Source organism: Typopeltis vanoorti, chromosome 17 (genome assembly GCF_054136105.1).
Source record: "Typopeltis vanoorti isolate ZY-2024b chromosome 17, IOZ_Tvanoo_1.0, whole genome shotgun sequence".
Taxonomy (NCBI): Eukaryota; Metazoa; Arthropoda; class Arachnida; order Uropygi; family Thelyphonidae; genus Typopeltis; species Typopeltis vanoorti.
The window spans coordinates 30,379,927-30,406,502 of NC_143565.1; the positions used below are offsets into that span (position 1 = coordinate 30,379,927).

The 26,576-nt window shown below is 36.4% G+C and overlaps 1 protein-coding gene across 1 annotated transcript in view; it reads right to left on the reverse strand.

Annotated features, from left to right (window-relative positions):
- The window catches only part of Pngl (N-glycanase Pngl), a 96,975-nt gene extending 79,135 nt beyond the window's left edge, over positions 1 to 17,840 (reverse strand). Inside the window, exon 1 of the mRNA XM_090407270.1 lies at positions 17,804 to 17,840. The gene's annotated coding sequence lies outside the window, so the exon portion shown is untranslated. The remainder of the gene's footprint in view (positions 1 to 17,803) is intronic.
- Between the last annotated feature and the right edge of the window lie 8,736 nt (positions 17,841 to 26,576).

The window sequence follows — 26,576 nt, forward strand, 5'->3', positions numbered from 1 at the left end:
GACAGAAGGCTAACTTTCAGTTGCCATATCAAGGTTCTCTGTGTTAAAGATATCAAAAGCCATTGCTCAACTCTATCCTCTAATCAACAGGAACAGTAAGCTAAACACCAGAATCAAATTCTTGTCTTGTCAGATGTCATCTCCTTCCAGGAGGTTGACTACCATGAGCTTCCACCATGTACAGTTTTATGCTTTTCTTTTTTTTTGCATTCTTCATAGGACAAGAAAATCCAGTCCTTAATATTTCCCATCCAATCTGTTGTTTGTTTCCTCTTCTTCTTTTTCCTTGTATCATTCCTTCTAGAAGTGATTTTTGTAGGGATTCATGCCTTAGTATGTGACCAAGGTAGGTGGTTTTCCTTTTTTTAATGGTTTTAAACAGATTCCTATCTTCTCCAATCATCTCTAATATTTCTAAATTAGTTTTTTTGGCAGTCCATGGGACTGCCAAAAAATCCTTTTGAGGATCCGCATCTCAAAGGCTTTTAGTTTATTTTCACAATATTTTGATATTGTCCAGGTTTCTGCTCCATACAGCAGTGTTGACCATACGTAGCATTTGGACAGCCTAATTCTTGTTTTTGTGTGAATTTCCCTTGAGGTCAGAATGTTTTCCAAATTACTTATCTATAAACTGATGGTTCATCCTATACTCACTTATGCTTCTCCGGCTTGGAGCCATACCGTTGATACTAATATTCTCAAGTTACGAGTGCAAAATAAATGTCTACAAATGACCCTAAACACTCCTTGCTTCGTAAGAAATGTGCAACTCCATCGAGACACAGATGTTCCCTATATTTACACTTTCCTGATATAACAACAAAGTTCTTTTCAAAAGCATCTGTACACCCCAATAAATTGGTTCAACTAGCTGCAAATTACAAAGCAACATTACTTCAAACATAAAAGACCAAAAGCTATCTTAAATTCCAATTCTGATGTTTAATCTTCAAGTCCGCTCAGGGCAAGCAATTGGCTCATAAATTTTTCCACTCACTGTTTCCCTATCAGATAGTGGGGAGTATGAAAGCATTTTGCTTCACCCTTTATGTCAGAAATGTTAATCGTTAAAAAAGCACCTATAGCTGTTAGTAAACTGGATTTTACATACCACATAGGCATTAAGTCTCTTCCTATTAAAGCTGATAAAATTCGTTTTGAAACCAGTGATGTTCTGAATAAAAAGAAAACCTTATATAGCAATCTTACAAAAGCAGAACTAGTAGCAATCAAGTCATTAAAAGCTAATCAAGATATAATTATAACAAAATCGGACAAAGTTAATGCCATTGTCTTCCCTGATAGATCAACTTACATCCATCAAATCAATCAACTAAGCTACGATAACACCTATCAGCTTGTAAAGTATAATCCAACTAACAGAATAAAGAAAAAACTGAGAAATTACTTAAGTCCATCACTTCTTGGCCATCAGACACTGTTAAAAAACTTATACCCCATTACGCCTGTTCTCCCAGAATATATGGTGTTCCTAAAGTACACAAACAAAATGTTCCGCTTCAACCGATAGTTAAAGGAATAAACAGCCCTAATTATCACCTAGCCAAGAAATTAGCATCAACACTCAAGGAGTTGGTAGGTCATTCCCCCTCCTATATAAAGAACACACAACACTTTATAAACAAATTTAAAAACATAACACTCGGCAAAGATGATTTATTAGTCAGTTTTGACATTTATGCTCTTTTCCCAAACGTCCCAATCAGTGACACAATTCTTCTCCTACAGAACAAATTTCCACCAAACAAATGAATGCATACAATTTACTATTGAAATTGAAAATCAGAACTCGCTCCTGTTCCTGGATACACTGGTCACACGTCCCTCCTGCAGCATTAAATCCTTCACGGTTTACCACAAACCACACATACTGGCAAATATATACATGCTAACTCATATCACCACCCATCACAAAAATTTTGAGTCATTAACACCCTTAAAAGCAGAGCTGTAACAATTTGCTCTAATCAACAAGCCCTTGAACAAGAATTAAAAATTATTAGCAACAGATTTATAAATAATGGCTATAACAAAAATACTATTAATAAAATTCTTCATAAAACTTCATCAAAAAATAATATAGATTACAGTAAAACCATAGCCATCCCATACATTAAAGGGTTATCAGAAAAAATCAATAGAATCCTACACCATTATAATCTTAATGCTACTTTTAAACCACCTATAAAATTAAAAAACATATTCAACTCCCTCTAAGGATCCTCTCCTCCCACTGGCACATCCTGAAGTTTATTGCATCTACTGCACCTGTAACTTACCTTATATTGGTGAAACTGGACGTACAATCCCAAAAAAAAAAAAAAAAAAAAAAAAAAAAAAAAAAAAAAAAAAAAGAACACAAAAGACACATTAAATATAACAATTTTAGTGAAGCAGGCCTCTCAGATCACACTATTAACACCCTACACCAAATTGATTGGAAAAGCACCTGCTCTTTACATCATGCAAAAACCTGGTATGAAAGAAAATTTAAAGAAGCTTGTGAAATTCTGATTAACCACCCTAATTTCAACAATAATGGTGGCATAAAAATTCCAAGAATTTGAATGGCACATATTCAGCCTACTTAGTATCTAGCATACTTCAGGACTTTAAGCAATTCTCAGCTTTTATTAGAAACTATTCAACACCAATTGGTTGAAATGTATATGTATAATCACATAGTTGTTGTTTTTTTTAAATATATATAAATATATTGCAAAATTAAATTGGGCTCTCCAGCCCAATTTAATTTTGCAACCTAATAGATAATAATAATAGGACTCTAGCTTTGATGTAGTAAAGGTTTTTTTTTCTCCACCAGAGATCAGGCCAATAATTGTTGTAACGGTTGGTCAGTAACTTTAGCAAACCATGTAGATTGTAGTGAAGCTTGTTTCTTGTATATATGTGTATGCTCCAGATGATGACCTTGATATGAAGGTCTAAACGTTGAGTGTTCATTTTCGTTTATACGAAACTAAAGTTTTACTTTAACACGGTAGTTGTCTCCATAATTTTCCATAATGTATTCTGATCACCATGTAAGCATGAAAGGAAGGATCATTTTGTTTTTCTTTTATCTATATTTGTAAGACATCTAGGTGGTTCCAAGGTAATACATGTGAGAAAAAAAAAATTAAAACCAAATCTATTCTTTTACAGTTCTTAATGGGTCCTCGAGTGTTCATAATCGTCCAAGGTATCCTTCGATTTCAGGATAAGGTGGTTAGCCATATGCCTATAAGCATGCTTTGTATGTAAATTGCTTGTGTTCTCCTGGCTGGTTTTGCCTGTGTACGTGGTGAAAAACCAGGCTACCTTTGTATTAGAGTGGCTAATTTATCTTCAGTTGAAAAGCTTCAATAAAGGTTCTTTGAATCCTAAATGGGATTTGAACCCAGGTCTTTCCGACCAAAGAGCATTGTCAAAACTGACTGAGCTACAGAAGCTCTTATTAAAACCAAATACTTAACTTATTTAACTTATTTAGATTAGCAGACTAAATTTAATTTAGTCTGTTATTACTTCTGCATGCTATGCTATGCTAATTAACTTTTTTTATACAAGCAGTTTCAAAATCTATAGCAGATGAATGTTGTATATTGGCAATTAGTAGAGAAAATACAAAATTCTCAGAATTAATTAATAGAAACTATGTTCCTAAGTTAGATGTATTCAATGACTGGTTTGAAATTACCAGGCAATTTTTTTTTTACACCATATTTTGTTATTGTTGACTAGCTTGGAGTTAGCCTCTTTCAGAGTATTTTTGTACCTTTTTCACTTTATGAACAAATATTTTTGGAATGAATGTAGTCAAGACCCTTGATTACATTCATTCCCTATTTCCATGGATGCCCTCTCATCCTCTCCCCACTATCCATAAAATAAAAAAGTCTATCTATGAGTCTATCACCCCCTCTTTGTCCTATTTGCTGTGTCTGCAATCCACAAATTCCCAATATTTCCTCATAATCTGCATTCCATTGTCTAAATATCAATTTTAGCATTGTGGAATCACCCCAGAAACCAGGAGGTGAGGTCATATAAAGAAGAAAAATTGACTTACTTATCCACACATGTCATTTGTTTTAGCATTGCAATTGTCCTCTGAGTTGTATTTGCAATCTTTGCTATATGACCTCTGAACTTCAACTCCTATCGACTAAAACTCCATAATCTATAGCCTGATCAGTTTCTTCTAACTAATCTCACAAGGAAGGTGACAAAAGCAAGCAAAATAGCTCAGTTACTGGGTGATCATTTTGCAAATGTATAACATCCAGATAGAGAAATCTCACTGCCAGATATTATTATTATTATTATTATTCAGGCCTCCAAGGAGTCAAAAGACTCATCGAGGGAGGTCCTTTCTAAGACAAAGTCTGTCAAGACTCATCGAGGGGAAGTCCCCCTCTGAGAAACACAAAGTTTATCATACCACTCCTTAAACCCACTGACCGTTCTCGCTCCCACCACTCCATCAGGCAATGCATTCCACGGCTCAACCACCCTCCACACAAAGAAACCACTCCTTACCCTCTTGCTCACAGTTTCCTTTCGTAACTTCCAGGGATGGCCTCTTGTCATCACTCCTTCCCGCTGATCAACCAAGCGAAAGAACTCCCCAGTGTCAACCCTGTAACCACCTCTCAACAGTTTAAAAGTCTCAATCATATCACCTCTCCTTCTTCTATCCACCAAACTCTGCAGTCCACATTCTCTCAGCCGATCCTCATAACTATCCTTGTACAGTCCTGAAACCATCTTTGTCATCCGTCTTTGTATCCTTTCCACGGTTAATTTATCCCCTTCAAATCCTGGGGACCAAATCTGAGAACAATAGTCCAAGTGTGGTCTGATCAGAGACTTATACAACGGAATGATAACCCTCTTATCTCTGCAGGTCAGTGTCCTTCTCATAATAGCAGCAATCCTCTGTGTTACCTTCACCACCTTTGCAATATGTCCCCTAAACTTCAGGTTTCTATCAATCATCAACCCCAGATCTCTTGTCTCCCCTACTTCCTCCAGTATAACTCCTCCCATAGAGTATGCAGCATCCCATCGATGTTTCCCAAACCTCAAGACCTTGCATTTTGCTGCATTAAACTGACACCCCCATTCATTTGCCCATCTATCTAGCTTATTTAAATCCTCTTGCAGGGCTACCACATCTGCACTATTACTAATAATCCTTCCAAGCTTCGCATCATCCGCAAACAACTGAATATCCCCCTGCAATCCACTGGCTATGTCATTGATATAAAGGTTAAACAATATAGGTCCTAGTACTGAGCCCTGTGGGACCCCACTTGTAACCCTCTGCCTCCTGGAAACTGCTCCACCATACACAACTCTCTGATACCTATCAGACAGCCAATCCTGAATCCAGTTGACCAATCTGACATCCAGACCCATGTGCTGCAACTTAAATATCAGCTTATCATGTGGCACCCTGTCAAATGCCTTCGCCAAGTCTAAGAAAATTGCAGTATATGCCTTTCCCTCATCTAATGCTCTTGTAACTTTATTATAAAAGGCTAGCATATTGCTAAAACAAGAGCGTCCTTTCACAAATCCATGTTGATTCTCACAGATAACATTACCCTCATCTGCCCAATGCTGTACACGGTCCCTCACTACTTTCTCCAAGATCTTAACAACTACTGATGACACACAGACTGGCCTATAATTAGACACTTCCAGTCTGTTACCACCCTTATGCAATGGCACTATCTTACCTTCCTTCCATTCCCTGGGCACCTTTGCCAAAGCCAGACTTTCATTGAAAAGCCACGTTAAAGGTATTGTCAATTCCCTAGCACATTCTCTCAAAACTCATGGCGAAATACCATCCAGTCCCACAGCTTTACTGACATCCAGAGTACTCAGTATCTGAAACACACTCTCCTCCTGTACCTCCAGACCTCGTACCAGTCCTATCCCTCTAGCATTAAAACTGACTCCTCTAGGATGAAATACTCCAATAAAGTGTTCATTGAACAATTCCACTATGTCCTCTGCATCAGTCACTCTATTCCCATTTTTATCCCACAATATCATTCTTCCACAGTCATTTCTCCTCCTACTGGCCACATAGCTAAAAAATTCCCTAGGATTTTCTTTGGATCTTAGGGCCAATCTCCTCTCATATTCCAGTTTCGCTTTCCTTACCACACGAGTCACTCTTCTGGCCTGTGTCTTATATTCCTCATGCATCTCTTCACCTGTCTCCTTATATCTCTTCCATAGCCTCTTTTTCGCATGCAATTCCTGTTTAATATTGTTTGTCATCCACTTTACTCCAAATTGCGCCCTCTTCTTCACTCGTGGTATACAACTTACCATTGCTGATAACAAATATTCTTTCACAATTTCCCACGCACTGGTGATATCCCGGCCTTCCAATTCCTCCCTCCATGAATAACTTGAGAGTTGATGTATGGGAGATTCTATTATTAAAAGTATATGATACTGACTGATGCAGGAATAGAGATAGATGAATTGGAGATGCTTCTGATAGTACACAACCTTAATGTGAACACAGCCATGGGATGAGATGGCATATCAGCTAGCATTTTATGAGAATGTTGAAGTGAACTGGTACCTCCTTTGAATGAAACTGTTTAATTTGAGCCTCTATTCTGGGACTCACACAGCAAAATAGTTTCATTGCATAAAGGAGACTTCAAGATAGAAGTTGCAAGTTCTAATCAGTATCTCAAAAGTGGTAGTTTAAATACTGGAGAAGTTGGTGAAAGAGAATTCAGGACTGGGTGGGCAGGAATATGATACTTTATAGGGAACAACATAGGTGTTGCCCTAGTAATTTGCTTTCTTTTCATAATAAAGTGGCAACTGATTTAATTAAAGGAAATGACTACTAAATGATACTGTTGAACTTTGCAAAGGCATTTGACAGGATTCCATATTGGAATTCTGTTGCATAAACTGAAGCAAACGAGGATCAATACAAGGCTGCTGATTTCTATAAAAGGATAGTTGATGGGCAGATATGAAAGAGTGGTGTATGCAGGAGTCGAGTTCAGGAGAAGGCAAGTGACTAGTGTACCGCAGGATCAATGCTTGGGTCTCTGCTTTTTAATTTATACATCATTAATATAGGAAATGATTTTTAAGCAGAAATATTCAGTTGTTTGCTGATCATGCAAAGATGGGAAGAGCAGTACTCAATAAAGATGATATAGATATCCTGCAAAAAGACTTAAATAGACTGGCAGTAAGGGGAAAGGTAAATGGCTGCCAATTTAACATAGCCAAGTATAAGATCATGCACTTTTTGGATGAAAAGACCATAAGATATGCACTATATTGATGAAAACGAACTATAGATAACTATACAGAACTATAGGACAGGAATTTGGAGGGCTTTTACAGAGAGTTAAAGTTTAGAAAACATATTGCAAAGGTGGTGAAAACAACATCAAATTACAAAGAACACACTGAGAAGTAGGAATAAAGAGATTATTAAGAGGTTAACAAGCACTTCGGTCTCGCCCGTTCCACTCTCCTGATCTTTCATTTCATCTCTTATTTCCTCTGATCTCTTGCTCACATCACTCATTACACTTCCTTCTAGCAATAGTCTCTATGGTTGATGCTCACCATTTAAATGCAATCCGCCACTTTTGCACAAATCCATCCTTCCCTCAAATACATCCCACACATTTGCAAACTGCACTCCCTGCTCTTCACACAGCTCTGCCAATATATCATTCATGATTCTCACTCTCTGTCTCATCATTGTCATACCTTAGCAACACACTGAAAACCTTTCCTGCCATACTTATCCTTCACTCTCTTCAGTTACCACCTGATATCCATCCTCACATTCTTCTTATCTAAACCAAATCATTCCTTCTCACAACCGCCACTAAAATCTCTTGCTTGTTTACTTCTCATATTCAAAGCATCAATTATGTTGCTTATCCTCCTTCCTGGAAAACAGATATTGTAAACCTTCTCTTTCATCATACTTTTAATAATAGAATCTCCCATACATCAACTCTCAAGTTATTCATCAATTATTTTTCTCTACTTTCCTTCATTCAGTCCTTTTGCGCTTTTAATTCCTATATCCATCAACATATGTGTAGTCTCACTGTGCATATTCCTTATCTGATTTCTCATTCTGATCAACTCATTCTTTAGGCCTTGTATCCCAACAGTTGCACTCTCTGTGACAATTGAAATCATTAGAATATGACAACGATCTGCATCTAAGTTCTGTAGATATGGAAAATGGAGAGAAAAGCTGCTCAAAATGCTAAAATCGTATTATATGAGGAGAAAAAAAAAAAAAAAAAGGAAAGAAAGAAAAGAAAAAAAAAAAAAGATTATACAAGCCAATATATAGCTAACAGTTAAATTGAAAGCTAGCAGTCAGAAATGAAGGATGTATAGAAGACAATTTAATATAAAATTGGGTGTGTAAGGTTGTACATTATTTCCACTGTGATTCATCATCAATATGGATCACTTTATGAAGGAAATTAACATTAAACCTTATATCAAAATTAGAGATACTGCATCAAACTCAGTTCTTTGCTTTTTTTTTTTTTTTTTTGTTATATGATGTCACCTCCTCGCCTACCTTTACTAGCATTGTTTCCAATGAAGAAAGGTAAATCCACTGGGTTTTTCTGAATCCATTACTAAAGCAGAGCATTCAACATCTTCAAACTTTTCAATTAAACTGAATAACTATTTTGACAAATTTAATATGAAAATAGGCAGAACATAAAAACATCAACTGCATTTTCAATAATCAACACAGGAGCAAAATGTGTCAGCTATTTGGCACAATTTTAGTGAATACGCAAATTAAATATTGAAACTGATATTAGAATTCTGAAATGAAAGGAAGCTGAGTTAATAAATTTATATGGAAGAAGAAAAAAATTAGTCAAGACACCACAACTAGCAGTAGATAAGCTGTTCAAACCAGTTTTACTTACAGATCTTAATGCTTTATCAGAAATAAAGCAGTTGATGAAAGACTAGACTACAGATATGAGAGTTCTGAGAAAAAGTAGTAATCCAAACATGGCAGAACCATATTAAAAATAATAAAGATATATGAAAAGAACTTGGCATTATTAGCATTCAAGAATATGCAAACAGAGCTAATCTTAAAAGAATGGGGGAATGCAAAGTTAGCAATATAGATTTGATGCAAGAATGACATGAACATCCAGAAAGAAAACCAAGAGCTATCTAGGTGTGTGAATGGATAGAGTTAGCAGTGCCTCGGAGGACCAAAATGTAGATGATAACTGACAGTATTGAAGACCTGACAAATCACAGTTTAATTTGGAATAAAATTGTTCAAATTATGAAAACTTAATTACTGGACTGTTATAGCATCATGTAATCCCCTTAAGAATACACTCATGTACACAGTACATAACTGAAAATGATTATGGTAAGATTTCAGAACTTCCAGTTATCCTCTTTAGTAATTTCACTGCCATTACAGAATATCTTGATCTCCTTATCACCATCATGCAATTAGGTGTGTAAAGTTGTACATTCTCCCACTTCTGGGTCTAGCTCCCACTGGTTTAGCATTTACTTTTAGAGATATGTAGTCTGAGTGAAAAATCAGATCTTTCTGTTGCTATTATTATTATTATTTGACACCTGCAGGGAGTCCAAAGACTCATCGAAGAAGGGCACCTGCTCTACAACTCTGTCTCCACCACTCAATCCACCAACTGACTGCAACTACAACAACGCCACCTACTGCCGACCACCACTACTATTTCCACAGACAATCACAAACATCCATAATAAATTTAGTTTAATCCTTTATCCAAGTGTAAGCAAACAAAGTTTGCGCTGAAGTATCTTCAGGACTGAGGCAACTCTTGGTAAAGGTGGACCAGGCTCTCATCACTCCTTGTCTTAATATCTCCCATAATGCTATGCATTAAGGGAAGGGCCACTACTCAGACCGGTTTCGACCTTTTTTATCCAAGTGTAAGGATAATCCTTTATCGTTACAATTGGATAAAGGATTAAACTAAATTTATTATAGTCTAACCAAGTCCAAGTGGAAAAAAAAACTTCCAACATCTTTCTCTAAATCCAGAATAATTTAATAATAAGGTGGTACACCTTTTGGCAACTTGTATAGGTAAATATGACTTCTCTGTTGCTTCTGCCTTAGTATCACCACTTCTGGGTCTGGCTCCCACTGACAAGACCTCAAAAAAGGTCGAAACCAGTCTGGGTAGTGGCCCTTCCTTTAATGCATAGCATTATACATGTCTGCAAGGAGATCTGCTTTGTATTATGGGAGATACTGGAAGTTTTTTCCCACTTTAACCAAGCGGGAAAAAACTCCCAACACAAATATCCATGCCCACGGTGGGATTCGAACCCACAGCCCTTTGGCTGGAGAGCGGATATGCTAACCACTTGGCCAGCAAGGCTGGCAAATGTGTAAAGTAATCCCTCTTTGACAAGGCACCTCCCATCTGCACATCATGCAGTGAAAATTTACTCAATCCAGTTCAGCTTATTTAGTAACTTAATGTTCAGCTATCAAAGTCTTGATTCATATTATATAGGCTTCCATATTGGCAAAAGCTTCTTATATTCATATGAAATAGTTGAGGGTTTCTTTTTTTTACCCCTCCCGCATTTTTTAACACCTTCTATATTTGTTGTCATTATATGTTTATTTCAACTAGGAAGGACAGATGTGCAATTTATCTTAGTTAACATGTGAAATGAACATTACACTTCTACATTATACTTTCACGGCATGGAAGTATAATTCTACTCCAGCCATGTCCATGATTAATTTTGCTTACAACTTTTCTAGTATTATTTATACCCAGATCTCATGGTATTTAGAGCACAACAAGCAAATTTTAAGCTAGACCTTGCCAAGTGCAAGAATATAACCCTGCTTATTGGAAGCTGAAACTATTTAAAGCTCACTAAGTCATGAAAATCTTAGACACTTATACAGAAAACTATAAACACAGAAAAGAGTAAGACAAAGCAGTTGAATAGCAGACCTCAGGCATGGTGAGTTAGGATAACCCTCTGTTTACTATAGCTCACCATGCCTGAGGTCTGTTATTATTATAAAGATTATAGCAACAGATGTTGCTATATACACTGCTTTCCATAAATTAAGGAAGACAGAGAAAAATTGTGACAACTCATAAATTGTATGATGAATTCTTATGCAATTCAGTGAAAAGCAGACGTAAAAGAAACACCCACAAAAATTGTATGATGAATTCTTATGCAATTCAGTGAAAAGCAGATGTAAAAGAAACACCCACAAAAATTGTAAATAAATAGTTTAATTCAGTAATAAGTCATTGCCATTCATTCAGGACTGAGGTTAGGAGAAAGAGATAGCTGGTCAGTCCACACATATAATAGTCTCTTTTGAAGATATCCGTCCACAAACTTTGCATGATGAAGACCAGAATTATCATCTTGGGATAAAGTCTCCCCTATCGCACCTGCAACGGACAAACACAGAGGTCCAGAACCTCATCTCTATAAGTTGCAACATTATGGCTTTGCTAAGAAGCACATGCAGGTCATTGTGTCCACCGAACAAGATGCTTCTCTAAATCATCACACTATCTCCACCATAAGTGTCCCTTTCACAGATATTAAAAGGATGAACATGTCTCTCATTCTGTCCAGAATCAGAGCATGCCTGGTATCACTTGTAGAGCAATTGGGAATCATCTGTGAACATTACTGTCCCCCACTGGTCTTGGGTCAGTTAATGTGGAGCCTGACCTATTTCAAACATTTGCTCCTGTGGCGAAGGGATAGGGACACATAGACTACTGTTCACCAAGTATGCATAACACTTTCGTGAAGTGTTCTGTGCACCGCAGAAGTGGATACTAATGTTCCAGTAGGTGACACAAAGTCAGATTGCATCGGATTCAGGTTAGTGCTCCTATTTCAGCAAGCAGATAATCAGAGGTATCAGTCACCCAATGCGGTTGTTGCCTGTGGAACTGCATGTGAACCATGGAATGACTCACATGTAATTATCTGTTCTCACTCTAGGCACAAAATGGAAAATCACTCCAAAACATCCACTTTTATGCTGATTTATTGTACATTTACGTATACTGTTGACAGCCTACTGCTGACAGAACCACTCATTTGAGACTCAGCATCAATCGCAAGTTTTCTCTTTGTTCCTTAATTTATGGAAACTAGAGTATATCACGACCATTACTTATACAGGTATAAAAGGAAGCACATGGTCTTCTGATCTTCATAGAGAAACAGAGATTAACAGTAAAATGAGATTATAGAAAATGAGATAATTAGCTCAGTGATTTTTTTATGTGGCACTATAATAGTATGCTGCCTTTGCAATAACTCAGTTCAGGAGATTTCTGCCCTGCTGCAGCTGGCCTGATGTAACTAATCTTATTGTGAAGTAGAAAATTTAGGAGCAACAGCAGCAAATTGTGACCCAGTAGGTCACATAAAATCACAGAGTGGGGCAAGAACAGGAAAATTTCCTGTTCTTAGTTGAAACACTCACTGCCAAGTTTTGAAATGTCTCTGCAAGCAATGCCAGCACCACAACTGTTCATCAGGACCATGGGTTTGCATGGTCTGTCAGCTGCACCATGTTGAAGACCATGGGTTTGTATGATCTGTCAGCTGCACGCAATGGTGTGTTGGGTTGAGTGGTGCAAACCTCGCCACCACTGGACTCTCAAGCAGTTGACTCACCATCTGGAAGTCCAACAGACAAGTCTGGATTTGGTAAATGCCAGGGAATGATATTTGCTCAAATGTGTTGTACCAACTATGAAGTTAGGTGGCAGGGAGCATGATTGTCTGGGCCCCTGGTTCCGATGATGGGGAAATCTTAACGCTGTGGCTTATAACGATATTCTAGATAATTCTGTGCTTCCAGCTCTATGGCAACAGTTCAGTGAAGGCCCTTTCAAACAGTTAATGTTAATGCTGTTGTTCTAGAAGAGAATTGCCACATATGCCTGATATGTAGTGGAAAGCCTTCCTGGAAGATTGAAGAAGGGTTCTTATAGCAGCCAAGGGTGGACCAACTCCATATTAATACTTTCTGTCGAATGGTTTTTCACTTTGTTATACTACTATAATTTAAAGATGACAAGAAATTATATTCTTGATTTCATCCTTTATTCAAGTGTAAGCAAACAGTTTGAGCATGAAGTCACTTCACAATTGTGCTACTTGTATATAGAGGCTTGTATATCAATTGCCTCAGTATCTCATAATGCAATGCACATATCCTTATGGACATGCATAATGCTATCCATTATGGGAAGGGGCACTACCCAGATTGGTTTTGACCTTTATTGAGATGCATCAGTGGGAGCCAGACCTAGAAGTGATATCAAGGTTGAAATAATGCAGAAGTCATATTTCCATATATAAGTAGGTGTTTGATATATTTCCATATATCAAAAGGTGCCACACCTTATTACTAAAATACTCTGGATTAGAGATAGATGTTGAAAGATTTTTCACTTAGTTATACTATAAATTAAAGATGCCAAGAAATGTTTTCCTCTGGTTAGAAAAAACTAAATATGCTACAAGTTCTGAGAAACATTTGCAACCAGAAAGTTCATGTATCTAATATGCTCTTTACAATTTAGTAGCAACGGGGTGTTATGTATATCATTACTAAGAAAATCAATAAGACTTCAGTGAGTGAGGAAGTAGGATGCAGAAATTAATGCACAAAATTCATCTAGGTCAACTTTATATGCAAGGTATAAACTCCAGCATTTCAAATAATAGTAAAGAAAGTGTTAAGAAATTGTTTACAACGAAAACCATATACACATTCTGTTGATAAAGAACATCGGGCATTTTGTGTTATCTTATAGAGGACTGAAAATAACAAAGGATTTCTCAAATATGTATTTTTTAATTATTAACATACATTCTATGAATGATAGTTAAAAAGCACAATGCCTAGATTTGGGGAAGTCAGATCCTTGTGTATGAAGAACATGTTTCTACCGGTCCAAGTTTGAATGTGTTTTGTGTCATGAATAAATAGAAAGTGAATGTTCTCTTTTTTTTCAAAGAAACAAGCATCACTACTTGGAAATGATGTGCTGCTTGGGAATGATCAGAAACTGTCTCATCCCACAGACTGGTAAATCTGTTTTACGTTATTTATTAATTATCATATCTTACATTACTATACATCATTTATAAGAATGCATACTTTTTCATTGAAATAACACTCCCTCTTTTTGTGCTGATCTGTGTGGAATACCTTAGTAGCCAAGTCAATGGATTGGTCAAGCTATATGATTTTCCTTGAATTTTTTTTTTTTTTTTTTTGATATGTAAAAGATTAAAATGTCAATGCAACCTTTAGCTGCATTGTTGATGATCATCTGGAATACAGGAGAGAATTATAGGTGTGGCTGTGGAAGTCATGAAAAATATGCTGTTGTGACTGGGATGAACTGACTGTTGGTGAAACATTTGTCATGCCACAGCTGTAAGTTGAATCGAAAAATTTTAATTCAGAGATTATTATTTTGGTAAACCACGATGAGTCTCATCGTGAGAGACCTGCTCAATCAGCAACATCTATTTAAACTTTTTGAGATTTACACTATCTATCAAGTCATTTACACTATCTGCACTCACAATACACTCAGGCAACGCAATCCATTCACTAACAACTCTCCACATAAAAATCTATTCTTCACACCCTTCTTCACATCTTTATACAACTTTATACCAGAGATGCCCTTTGGTTCTTCCCAACTTAACGTCCCCTCTTTTTATAATTTCTTCTATATTATATAATTCTTCTATAAGTATGCAGTGCACACCTGCAAAATAGCAATATCACTGATATTATATTTTTGTTAAAGACTCCCTATTCCCTGGCTTTGCTTGATTGCTGAAATTAAATATATATATATATATATATATATATATTTCTGTTAAAGACTCCCTAATTGTTCCCTGGCTTTGCGTGATTGCTGAAATTAAAATATATATATATATATACACATCATACATACATACTAAAAAAGACTCTTTTTCAATGCATAAACATTGCATCACATTCCATTCATATTAATAGCCTGGATGTGCAGTCACAAATACAGACACCTTTGAGCCCTTTGAAACCAGAAGACGAAGTAGAGTGTGAAATGAGACAACCAATACAGACAAGTTTTAATATATTATTTTCTATAAATAATTTATAACTTTTTTTGAGGCTTGTATGACAGTAGTTGAAGGAGGTAAGCTTCGTCCTCTTCTTCCAAATTGCGCCTTTGAATAATTCAAATATACCAACCAAATATAGCATTATCCTTCATTATTGTTTTCTAACATATCTTGAAACATTGTCTCCCACTCTATGCAGATTTGGTTACAATTAACTAATAAATTAAAGTATTCAAAGTTATCCTACAATTAATTGCATTGGACCAATTAAGATGAGTGCTGATGCACTATGCACTCTTAAAAAAACCTTCATACATAGATAAATAATGCAATCATATGGTCAAATTATCAAGCGTTTTGTAGCATGTGTTGCATAACTAGTGACAGCACACTCAACTGAAATGGACATGCAATACCACTGATATATATATATATATATATATATATAAATAAATAACTGCAATTCAGATCATCATCATGCATATCAAGGATTTAGGCCTAGTGTGGCCTGTTCTGGCCTTAGAAGTCATCGTTGAATCTTTTAAGAGAACATCCTGGTTTTCTTTTTCCTAATGGCTTATACTTTAAGGCTTGTTTTGGTAATCTTTCTATTTTCATTCTTTGAATGTGTTCCATCTATTTATGCTTATATTTTTTAATTTTTTCTATTACTGATTCTTGGTTTAATTCTTTCATAATTTCTTCATTTCTTTTGTGATCAAATAAAGTATACTTCGCAGTTTTTCTCATAAACTTCATTTCTGCTGTTATTAATCTTTGTTTGTCTTTTTGTTTTATTGTCCAGATTTCACTTCCATACAATAAGACTGGTAGGGCTAATGTATTGTATACTTTTAGTCCGGTTTGTTTTTGAACTAGGTTTGGTTTAAATATAGAGTTAATTACATCTGTTATTTTTAAATATGTTGCAATTTTTAGGTTTATATCTTTTTTCATTTTCATATGTGATCATACATCCTAGGTAGTTAAATGAATTCACCTGCAATTTAGATATGTATGCAAATTTCAAATTTGCAATGCACAAAAATCACTTGAGAACTGTAGCCAGTATCTAAAGCAGGAGTCAGCAAAGTGGCCAATATCTACTCCTGGGGGGGTCCATGTGGCTATCCCAGGGGTCGATAAATGTCTAGGGATCAAAAGGGGTTTTAAATTTTAATGTTCTTTATAAATTTCTTTAAGTATTTTCTTTAAATATTTCTTACTGAGAAGCAGTAATGAAGTAAAAGGATGAAGGAATTATTATTTTTAAATTGAGAAATTTATTATTGATGTTTTATTCATTTATTTAACATGATGGGGGTCGATGAGGGATCAAGGATTCCATGAAGGGGTCAATGATCTAAAAAGTTTGCGGACCCCTGATCTAAAGGGTGCCATCAAAATTACTATTCCAGCTACTCATGTAAAAAGGAAATGCATTTGGTCAAGAATGTAGGTAATCACTATATACCTACAGCAAATTGTAGATCTTATCAAAAATAATTGCTGATATATATATATATATATATATATATATGTTAAAGATTCCAAGCTATTTTAAACCTAGTTTTATTCCATTTCCCAAGTAAGCAAACAGACAAAAAAGTCAAGTTTGCACCTGCAAGTGTTGCAAGACTTGCAGCAACACTTGCAGGTGCAAACTTGACTTTTTTTGTCTGTTTGCTTACTTAGGAAATGGAGTAAAACCAGGTTTAAAATAGCTTGGTATCTTTAACATTTATTATACCCAAGGTAAAATACTTTCTACATATATATATATATATATATATCCTTAAAATTTTAGTTATTTTCTTCTTTTGGGAAATACAACCTTTTTTGCTTAGATGACAAAAATTGATTATAGATTCTGAACTTTGGACATCTCTAATAGCTTCATTTGTTGTGAAGTATAATTAGTATGAATATACTGGGAGCAGCTGTAAACTAACTCAATTTTAATGTATGAATTACAATGATGAAGTGAAATTATTTAAAATTGTGGAACATTTTTATGGATATAAGCGAAATTTATTAATCTGCTATTCAAAAATGAGTCAGAAACGTTGATAAAATTATAAATTCCAAAGGTTCCGCAGCTTATTTAAAAACTTAAAATTGAATTATCGGGATTTTTTTTTTTTTTTTTTTTTTTTTTTTTTACCCGTCTGATTGTTTTAGCTTAAATTCTTTTCTGGATTTCAGGATTTTTTTTTTTTTTTTCCCCGTCAGAGATGAGTGGATTCAAATGAAACATCGCATATCAAGATTGCATTTAACAAATTTTAAAAATGATTTATAATTTATTTATGTAAATGACAACGGAGTGGACATGAAACTCTTCAAGAGGATCAACTGCATAGTGGTTTTTTCGTATGATAGCGATAGGTATCAGGGTTGGCATTAACTGAGAAAAAAAAATTACTTATACTTTTTTTGTTTTTTTTTTGTACAGTTAGAAGAAAATAGGTAAGAAAGAAGTAATCAGGCATGAAAACACCTTTAATTTTAAATAAAATAAACAATATGATGTTATATTCTAACTTACTCCTGCTACGTTATCGTCAAGAGGTAGTCACTCAAAGAGAAACTTCGGTTTTCATACTATAACTTCATACTCTAGGACCAGGAGTTACAGATGTTTATAATTATGTTATAAGGAAAATGTTATATGAATGAATGAAATGGGTTTCGTTATTTGAAAAATGTGATATGAAAAATATACCGATGTTTGTAATTTCCAAATTTTATAGAGAAAATGTAGCTTTTGTTATGTGGTGTATTGGCTTCACTGACTTCAAAGATCAGGTTAACTTTCAAGGGTCGAAGTCCAGAGGTGTTTATTACAAGATATTTATTGTGCTCATTACTGGTATTGTCTTTTGCTATGTTTCCAGATGGGTGTTGCATTGGCTTCACTGTTTTAAAAAAGTCAGGTTAGTTTTCCAGGGATGCAGGCCAGAAGCATTTGTTTCTAGGTACCTAGGTTCTGTTATTGACTTTTTGTGATGTGTTTTATTTGCTTTGGTGTATGCATTCACTGACTTTAAATGGTCAGGTTCGTTGCCGCGGGCCCGAGGTTTTTGCTTCTTGATGCGCAGGTTACTGATGTTGGATTTTTCTGTGTAGTCAACGAAATGCATCAGGTATTTTTTTTTCAACGATTTGGTATCTTCATCTCTATTTACTGGTCTTCTAAAAGACCTTTCTTTTGGTCTTTAAGTAATGCACACACAAAACCTCGGGCCTATGACTAAACACCTGCGTCCCTCGAAATCACTTGTTTCACTTCATACTCACAGAGTATGAAGTGAATTGTAAAACAAACATCTCTACAATTATGTTATTAAAAGCACTAGTGCAATAAATACACTGAAAACTGCAATAATATACCAAAATACACTAATTAAAATCAGCTAACGCCTATTTGTTCCCGTATAGGGAGTAAGCGGGGCCGGTTACCCTATTTAACTTTTGGACACTGAGTGGGCAGTTCAATCTCCACTGGTAGCCAATCGTTGAGATAGCTGGCCCAATGCTATCACTGATTCATCGGTACACATTGAAGAAGGTGGCAAGCTAGTGCCTCCACTCGTGGTCCCTAAGAAAACAAATCAAGAAAAATCCCCCACCTTACATAGGAGATTAGCACATCTTTACACCAGATAATCTCGAACCAGCGTTCAGTATTATGTATAATTACAAAACATTATGGGAAGTGTAGTTATGAATATAGATACCCAAAATTACACACGGATATTACTTGTGTATCTGAAGTAAGATGGGAAGGAAATGGAATTTTTGGACTAATAAATATATTATATTCTGGGGAAGAAATGGAACAACTATAATAAGATAGGAGACAATGAAATAGTGAACACTTCGCTAGATAGTGACAGCATATTCATGGTTTCATTACATCAGGCAGTAATTAAGCCACATATGGTGTACCGTGCACGCATTTGGTCAGCTGGTTTTCAAATTGATGAAGAGATTTTAAGGGTTTTTAAGGACTGACAAATTTCTGATCTGCAGAATATTGAATATGAAGAAAGGTTGAGATGATGCAATTTACAGTCTAGTGGATAGGAGTAAGAGGGTTATATTGTAGGGGCATACAAGTTAGTAAGGGGTTGTATAGGATTAATGCTGAAGATGTTTTTAATAAAATAGTGGGGTGTTAAGTGAGAACAATAGGTCATCCCTAGAAGCTGTATAAGAATGTGACCAAGGAGTGAGAAGTAGGTTTTTTTTGCATGATGAGTTATGAATCATTGAAATGCATTACCTGAGAGTGTGATATCTGCAGAGAATTTGAATGTGTTTGAGGCATGGTTTGATGAGCTGCGTGTATGACAAAGAGATGTCCTAAATAAATCTTTGAGTACATGGGTTTTAGGATAATTTAAAAAAAAAAACGCTAATGGTATTGATTCCTTTAAGGGAATAGGCGAGGCCGTTTTTGCCCTATCTCTCTTTTAGAGATTGAGGAGGCTAGTACAATCTCCACAGGAGGCTAATTAGAGGTAGCTCGCCCATAACTATCACTAACAGTATTCCGCATACGGCGAAGAGAAGCGGCTGGCAAGTGCTGCCATATCGTGGTTCCTAATCCTAACACTATATATTTATTGTCTGAGATAGTGTGGGTTCCACGGTCAATTTTCTTGAATTCATGGGATGAAAAATCCGAGTTTCAGGGAAGAAATCCGCTTTCCTGTGCCAAAGATCGAATGTTCCCTGGCACGAATGTAAAAGTTCGTCTAATCGGCAACTAGATTTGAACTTAGTTGCCGATTAGATGTCTTCCTTCGGGCGATCAATCGCAGTGGAGTGAAAACGCCACTTCCACTTAGCTACACAAGCTCTGATAATACTAATGGTTAAAATAGCATGTGAAACACAATGAGAATCTGAAGTTAATGCAGTGATTCTCAACCTATGGGGCGCAAAGAAAGTAAAGAAGGTGGAAATCAAAGGAAAAACTACTTTACTGAAACAAAAACATTCAACGAAACTATTTATTGACACAAAAACATAAAATACCCTCTGGAAATAAAATAACATGCATAAAAAAAAACTAGTTACGCTTACAGGAACATATCAATATTTCAAAATATACCTAGCAACTAATTAAAACTAAACAACAATAGATCTAAAAATTAATGGCTTCCTTGGGCTTGTGTTGCTGAGCAAAGATTTTCATATGATGGTGATACATCGGAAATTGACACTCTTACTTCTCTTTCTATATATTTTACTAAGATCTATATTTTGTTTATAAGGCAGCCACTGTCGAAAACCAGATTTCATGAAGATAAGATGTTAGAAATGGCAACAGTGCACGAAAAATTCTTGATATTAGTGCAGAAAATTCAACACCAGCCCAAACTTCAAACAGCGATTTAAATGAAAATTGTCTTTTGATTTCACCGATTGACGTGAAGTGCATGAATAGTTTCTCTTCTTCAATTGAGAAACGTTCAGAGGTAATTTGAAATGGGTTTCTAATCCCACTCATATATTGCCATTATGTTGTTGGTTATAAAATAATTGCTAAAATACTTTGTCAATATTGTTAAATGATTTTCAATAGTTGCAAATAAAACTTCGATGTCTTGCTCTTCTGCCTTGTAGATTTTGATAAATTCATCCATATTTGCAAACGTTTCTAATTTTTGTTCCTTTACCTTTTTATTTCATAACTCCATTTTTTTACAAAAAGCGTTAACTTTGTCACTCATCTCTAAGATATGTGTATTCTTTTCCATGGAGTTGCAGGTTTAATATATATCAAAAAGGCCTGTGTGGTTCAGTGGAAGTGGCGCTTGCGTCCTCTCCGCTTGGTCGCTCGAAGTCAGACTTAAGTTCAAGTCTAGTCGCCAACAGGAGGAACTTTTAAAGAACCTGTGTAACTCAGAAGTGGCGTTTGCACTCTACGGTGCTTGACCACACGAAAAAAGGATTTGGTGGTTCAAATCTAGTCACCGACTAGAGGAAATTTTTCTAAGCGTTTTTTCGACCGGTTCCCGGGTTAGTCGATCTCTGGCACGGGATAGCGGGTTTTTTCTCCCGTAAACTCAAGAACGTCGAAATTACACTACATTTCAGACATTAAAAATACTGTGATAAGGTTAGGGACCACGAGATGGCGGCACCAGCTTGCCGCTGCCTTCACTGCATACCGATTAATCAGTGGTTACCCTTGGCCAGCTATCTCTGATTGGCTACCAGTGGAGATTGAACTGCCCACTCAGTCTCCAAAAGTTCATCATCATCATCAAATTCCTGCCATGTACCCTCAAGGGGTGTGCAGGATATGACAGTACTACATGAAAAAATTACATCATTACTAACTCCCTATCTACCATTTTCCTCCAAATCAGTCTGTTACTTGTCAAGACTCCAACATTATCAGATCTTATATTTCTATCGTCTAAGGCACTTTGTACCGTATCAATCCACCTATATCTTGGTCTTCCTCTGGGTCGTTTTCCTGCCAACCTGGCAGAGAACACTTGTTTTGCTAATCTTTCTTCGCCCATTCTGTTTAAGTGACCATACCACCTAAGATTAGCTCTGCTAATGCATTCCTGGATGCTGACAATGTCAAGTTCTTTCCTAATATCCTCATTTTTAATATGATATTGCCATTGATGCCATCTGTTCACGCCTCTAATCTTTCTCAGGACTCTCATATATGACGTCTCTAGTCTTTGGTCAAGGGTTTTACTTCTGACCCAGCTCTTAGATCCATAAGTTAAAACTGGTTTAAACACTGTCTTGTATACAGCTAATTTAGTGTTCCGACTAATTTCTTTCTTATTCCATATGAATTTATTCAATTGACTTCCCACGATACCAGCTTTGCTGATTCTGTTGTCTATTTCTATATTTAGTTTACCATCTTCAGTGAAAATTGTGCCTAAGTAGCTGAACTGTTTTACTTGTTCCACAGGTTCTCCATTCACAACACAGTTGACATTTTCAATGATTCTGCCTATTTTGTCTTTGTCTTTTTATTGCTGACCTTCATACCATATATATTACAACAGCTATTCAATTTAGTCAGAGAATCTTGCAGACTTGTAGCGGATTTATTTAGAAGTATAACATCATCCGCATAAAGCAAAGAGCTGACATTAACATCTCCAATTTTGATATCAGGTTTAATACCACATTCCTTCATAATGTGATCCATATAGATAATGAATAACAGAGGGGACAATGTACATCCTTGTCTCACACCAGATTTAACATTAAACCATCTTCCTGTACTTCTTTCAATTCTAACTGCTGACTCACAACTCAAATAAAGACTAAGTATTGCTTGATATAATGCCCCATTGACACCATATAACTGCAGCGTATTGAATAGCTTCTCTCTTGGCACTTTGTCATATGCCTTTTCCAAATCGACAAAACTTAAATACAGATCTTTGATATATTCCCATGCTTTCTCGACTATTTGTCGTAAAGTGAAGATCTGATCCTGACAGCCTCTATTTGGCCTGAATCCAGCTTGTTCTTCACCAAGCTTTTCTTCCACAATTCTTCTCAACCGTTTCTCAAGTATACTTGCATATATTTTACCAGGAACTCTGAATAAAGATATACCTCTGTAATTCTCACATTCAGTTTTATTTCCCTTTTTATATATGGGTACTATGAGAGCTCTACTCCAATCATCGGAAATTCGTCCCTCTGTCCAGGCTTTCTGAATTATGCAGTGCAGCCACTGTAAGCCTCTTATACCACCATACTTCAGCATTTCTGGTCGAATATCATCTACTCCTGCTGCCTTTCCACATTTCAAGCCTTTGATGGCTTTTTCTACTTCAAGTATGGATATGTATTCCTGACTGCATGCCTGGTCAGTGTTTTTTATCACTGTGCTGTCATCACTGCTTGTTTCATTTACAGTTTTTCAAAGTAATTACTCCATACTTCAAGGATATCTTTTTCTCCTGTTTTCATTTCACCTTTATCATCTCTAATTCCTTTTACAGCACTCTTCCCTCCATTCCTAAGCTTCTTCAACAACCTCCAGAATATTTTGCCACCTTCTTGATATTTATTTTCTATATTCTTGCCAAAGTCCTCCCATGACTTTTGTTTAGCTAGTTTTACACACTGTTTAGCTTTCTTACATTTGTCTCTGTATTCTGTAAGAGTAAAAGCTGACTTATTTGCCAGGAACTTTTGATATGCTTTCTTCTTTTCCTTCACTGCCTCTTTAACTTCCTGTGTCCACCAGGGAGTTCTGATTTTTTTATCTTTGCACACAACCTCACCGCATGCCTCTCTGGCAGAATCAATTAATGTTTCCTTCAGAGTTTGCCACTGAATCTCCAAGGTTTGATTCCTGTTCTCAAACTCTTTCATTTTCTTTTCAATAATATTTCTGTATTTTAGTCTACAGTTCACATCTGAGAGCTGCTCAACTTTTAATCGCTTTAAAACTTTCTTACATGTTATTCTTTTCAATATGAAATTCAATTTTATCCTGCTCAAGACTAAATAATGATCACTTCCAATTTCAAATCCTCTGTACACTCTGGTGTCCTGCATCAGGGAGAAAACATCACTATCAACAATAACATAGTCAATGAGATTTTTCTTATTCCTAGCCTCTTCTCTCCATGTGAATTTGTGCACATTTTTATATTGGAACATGGTGTTAGTAATAACCAGTCCATGTCCTGAGCAGAAATCCAACAGATATTTGCCATTATTATTAGCTTTGCTCTTTTCTCCAAATTTTCCCAAAATATTTTTGTATGTCTCACAGTCATTTCCTACTCTGCTATTTAGATCTCCAACAAGGTCTAACTTTTCCTTTTTCATTGTGTCAGTTGCTTTTTCCAAAGCCTCAAAAAATTCCTCCACTTCTACCTTAGTAGAACCTTCTGTGGGACCATAGGCACAAATAAGTCTCATTGTCCAGTTCCCCATTCTCATATTTGCCCACATTACTCTACTTGAGACTGACTGCCATTCAAGAAGATTAGCCTCGTATTTTGTGTTGAATACTATGGCTACTCCTTCTTTTCCTTGATTGTCATTGCCTGAATATAACATTTTGTATTTATTGGTCAGAAAGATCTCACCAGTTTTGGTCTTTTTTGTTTCAGTCACCCCTATTATGTCGATCTGGTACTTATCTAATTCCTCAGCTAGCTCCATTTCTTTGCCATTCAGGCTTCTTACGTTGATAGTACCGATCTCTAACTGTGGTGATATTGAGTTGGGTTTGTTTTCATATTTGTTCCAGTAGTTGACTTTTCGCTGTTCGCCCTGGTTCCCTTGCGAAAACAACGGGGGCCTTGTTTAACCGGGAGACTCCCCAGCCGGCATGAAATTTTGTCATGTTGTACCATCATTTTTTATTTTGGTTTAACCAATAAGAATACAATTTGATAGGCCCGTGTAGCTCAGTGGATGTGGCGTTTGCACACCACCGCGCTAGGCCGCACGAAGGAAGTCTTGGTTTCGAGTCTAGTCGGCGACTAGAGGAAATTTTTCTAAGCCTTTTTTCGACCGGTTCCCGAGTTAGTCGATCTCTGGCACGGGCAAGCAGGTTTTTCCTCCCGGAAACTCGGGTTTTTCGTCCTGTAAACTCAAGAAAATCGACCGTAGAACCCACATTATTTCAGACATTAAATATATTGTGTTAGGGTTAGAGACCACGAGATGGCGGCACATTTGAGCCGTCTCTCTTCACTGCGTACCGCTTAATTAGTGATAGCCTTGGGCCATCTGTCTCTGATTGGGTACCAGTGGAGATTGAACTGCCCACTCAGTCTCCAAAAGTTAGATAGGGCTAAATGGCCTCGCCTACTCCCGTATATACGGGAATAAAAAGGCGTTAGCTGATTTTTTTTTTTTTTCTGAATACAATTTGGTCGGCTAAATCCCAAATTGCCAGCCCATCCTCGTTTGTTTAGTATTCAAGTAGATACCCAACAGGGTGCACCACGAGAAGGTGAGGATTGGACATTAGGTCAGAAGCCCTGGTCGGTTCTCCGCATTCCTTTAAAGGCTATGTGGAGGTCTCCTCTCAGTTATACAGCTTTGACCCTTAAGCAGTCTCCAAAAGTTAGATAGGGTAAATGGCCCTGCCTACTCCCTATACGGGAACAACATAGGCGTCAGCTGATTTTTTTTTAAATTCCCTTTTAATTCCCTTATAGGGAGTAGGTGAGGCCGTTTAACCCTTTCTAACTTTTGGAGACTGAGTGGGCAGTTCAATCTCCAATGGCAGCCAATCAGAGATAGCTAGCCCAAGGCTATCACTAATTAAGCGGCACGCAGTGAAGAGAGACGGCTCAACAAGTGTCGCCATCTCGTGGTCCCTAACCCTAACACACTATATTTAATGTATGAAATAATGTGGGTTCTACTTTCGATTTTCTTGATTTTACGAGATGAAAAACCGGAGTTTTCGGGAGAGAAAATCCGCTTGCCTGTGCCAGAGATCGACTAACTCTGGAACTGGTTGAAAAAAGGCTTAGAAAAATTTCCTCTAGTCGACGACTAGATTCGAAACAAAGTCTTCCTTTGGGTAGTCAAACGCGGTGGTGTGCAAGCACCACATCCACTGAGCTACACAGGTTATATTTAGCTTCTCAAATATGTCCACGAAGTAGTTCAATTTCATCACAAATAAGTGGTATCTAAACTTATCTTCTTCTTAGTGACTTTTCTCCTCTAAGGAGATTGCTATTTAATCTCTTAATTCGAAAACAAGTTGCAAACATTTTCAACTTGATGGTTCCCTTGATAACCATCTTGCCTCGCAGTAAAATAGTAACTCTGAATGTTCAGCTCTAGCCATATCTTTGCAAAGTTCAGAGAACAGTCATGATTTTAAGGTCTCTATTTTATAACTGACGACAACATAATGGGAATGTACGAGTGGGTTAGAAACCCATTGCAAATTACCTCTGAAGGTTTCTCAATTGAAGGAGAAGAACAATTTATACACTTCACGTCAAGCGGCGAAATCCAAAGACAATTGCGTCTAAATCGCTATTTGAATTTTGGGCTGGTATTGATGATGAATTTTCTGCACTAAAATCAAGAGCTTTGAGGACTTTGAGGACTTTTGATGTTGGAAATGTTGCCATTTCCAACATCATTATGAAATCTGGTTTTCTACAGTGGCTGCCTTAAAAACAAAATATAGATCTTAGTTAAATATAGAAAGAGAACTAAGATTGTCAATTTCCGATGCATCACCAATAAATGAAAATCTTTGCTCTGCAACATAGGCCCAAGGAAGCCATTAATTTTTAGATTTCTCATTTTTATATAATTCA